The following is a 3,181-nucleotide window of genomic DNA, read 5'->3' on the forward strand; positions in this document are numbered from 1 at the left end:
TCCTGCACCAACACAAGTGCGAAAAGTGGTTTTTCAACACTAACACAAGTGCGAAAGTGGTTTTTCAACACTAACACAAGTGCGAAAAGTGGTTTTTCAACACTATCACAAGTGTAAAAAGTGTTTTTTCCATACTAATACAAGTGCAAAAGTGGTTTCCTGCACCAACACAAGTGCGAAAAATGGTTTTTCAACACTAACAAAAGTGTGAAAAGTGGTTTTTCAACACTAACACAAGTGCGAAAAGTGGTTTTGCCACACTAATACAAGTGCAAAAGTGGTTTCCTGCACCAACACAAGTGCGAAAAGTGGTTTTTCAACACTAACACAAGTGCGAAAAGTGGGTTTTCAACACTAACACAAGTGCGAAAAGTGTTTTTTCCACACTAATACAAGTGCAAAAGTGGTTTCCTGCACCAACACAAGTGCGAAAAGTGGTTTTTCAACACTAACACAAGTGCGAAAAGTGGTTTTTCAACACTAACACAAGTGCGAAAAGTGGTTTTTCAACACTAACACAAGTGCGAAAAGTGGTTTTTCAACACTATCACAAGTGCAAAAAGTGTTTTTTCCACACTAATACAAGTGCAAAAGTGGTTTCCTGCACCAACACAGGTGCGAAAAGTGGTTTTTCAACACTAACACAAGTGCGAAAAGTGGTTTTTCAACACTATCACAAGTGCAAAAAGTGTTTTTTCCACACTAATACAAGTGCGAAAAGTGGTTTTTCAACACTAACACAAGTGTGAAAAGTGGTTTTTCCACACTAATACAAGTGCAAAAGTGGTTTCCTGCACCAACACAAGTGCGAAAAGTGGTTTTTCAACACTAACACAAGTGCGAAATGTGGTTTTTCAACACTATCACAAGTGCAAAAAGTGTTTTTTCCACACTAATACAAGTGCAAAAGTGGTTTCCTGCACCAACACAAGTGCGAAAAGTGGTTTTTCAACATTAACACAAGTGCGAAAAGGGGTTTTTCAACATTAACACAAGTGCGAAAAGTGGTTTTTCCACACTAATACAAGTGCAAAAGTAGTTTCCTGCACCAACACAAGTGCGAAAAGTGGTTTTTCAACATGAACACAAGTGCGAAAAGTGGTTTTTCAACACTAACACAAGTGCGAAAAGTGGTTTTTCAACACTATCACAAGTGCAAAAAGTGTTTTTTCCACACTAATACAAGTGTAAAAGTGGTTTCCTGCACCAACACAAGTGCGAAAAGTGGTTTTTCAACACAAACACAAGTGCGAAATGTATTTTTTCAACACTAACACAAGTGCGAAAAGTGGTTTTTCAACACCATCACAAGTGCAAAAAGTGTTTTTTCCACACTAATACAAGTGCAAAAGTGGTTTCCTGCACCAACACAAGTGCGAAAAGTGGTTTTTCAACATTAACACAAGTGCGAAAAGGGGTTTTTCAACATTAACACAAGTGCGAAAAGTGGTTTTTCCACACTAATACAAGTGCAAAAGTGGTTTCCTGCACCAACACAAGTGCGAAAAGTGGTTTTTCAACACTAACAAAAGTGTGAAAAGTGGTTTTTCAACACTAACACAAGTGCGAAAAGTGGTTTTGCCACACTAATACAAGTGCAAAAGTGGTTTCCTGCACCAACACAAGTGCGAAAAGTGGTTTTTCAACACTAACACAAGTGCGAAAAGTGGGTTTTCAACACTAACACAAGTGCGAAAAGTGTTTTTTCCACACTAATACAAGTGCAAAAGTGGTTTCCTGCACCAACACAAGTGCGAAAAGTGGTTTTTCAACACTAACACAAGTGCGAAAAGTGGTTTTTCAACACTAACACAAGTGCGAAAAGTGGTTTTTCAACACTAACACAAGTGCGAAAAGTGGTTTTTCAACACTATCACAAGTGCAAAAAGTGTTTTTTCCACACTAATACAAGTGCAAAAGTGGTTTCCTGCACCAACACAGGTGCGAAAAGTGGTTTTTCAACACTAACACAAGTGCGAAAAGTGGTTTTTCAACACTATCACAAGTGCAAAAAGTGTTTTTTCCACACTAATACAAGTGCGAAAAGTGGTTTTTCAACACTAACACAAGTGTGAAAAGTGGTTTTTCCACACTAATACAAGTGCAAAAGTGGTTTCCTGCACCAACACAAGTGCGAAAAGTGGTTTTTCAACACTAACACAAGTGCGAAATGTGGTTTTTCAACACTATCACAAGTGCAAAAAGTGTTTTTTCCACACTAATACAAGTGCAAAAGTGGTTTCCTGCACCAACACAAGTGCGAAAAGTGGTTTTTCAACATTAACACAAGTGCGAAAAGGGGTTTTTCAACATTAACACAAGTGCGAAAAGTGGTTTTTCCACACTAATACAAGTGCAAAAGTAGTTTCCTGCACCAACACAAGTGCGAAAAGTGGTTTTTCAACATGAACACAAGTGCGAAAAGTGGTTTTTCAACACTAACACAAGTGCGAAAAGTGGTTTTTCAACACTATCACAAGTGCAAAAAGTGTTTTTTCCACACTAATACAAGTGTAAAAGTGGTTTCCTGCACCAACACAAGTGCGAAAAGTGGTTTTTCAACACAAACACAAGTGCGAAATGTATTTTTTCAACACTAACACAAGTGCGAAAAGTGGTTTTTCAACACCATCACAAGTGCAAAAAGTGTTTTTTCCACACTAATACAAGTGCAAAAGTGGTTTCCTGCACCAACACAAGTGCGAAAAGTGGTTTTTCAACATTAACACAAGTGCGAAAAGGGGTTTTTCAACATTAACACAAGTGCGAAAAGTGGTTTTTCCACACTAATACAAGTGCAAAAGTGGTTTCCTTCACCAACACAAGTGCTAAAAGTGGTTTTTCAACACTAACACAAGTGCGAAAAGTGGTTTTTCAACACTATCACAAGTGCAAAAAGTGTTTTTTCCACACTAATACAAGTGCAAAAGTGGTTTCCTGCACCAACACAAGTGCGAAAAGTGGTTTTTCAACACAAACACAAGTGCGAAATGTGTTTTTTCAACACTAACACAAGTGCGAAAAGTGGTTTTTCAACACCATCACAAGTGCAAAAAGTGTTTTTTCCACACTAATACAAGTGCAAAAGTGGTTTCCTGCACCAACACAAGTGCGAAAAGCGGTTTTTCAACACTAACACAAGTGCAAAAAGTGGTTTTTCAACACTAACACAAGTGAGAAA

This window comes from Myxine glutinosa, unplaced genomic scaffold (assembly GCF_964187855.1).
Source record: "Myxine glutinosa unplaced genomic scaffold, kmMyxGlut1.1 SCAFFOLD_293, whole genome shotgun sequence".
NCBI classification, from domain to species: Eukaryota; Metazoa; Chordata; class Myxini; order Myxiniformes; family Myxinidae; genus Myxine; species Myxine glutinosa.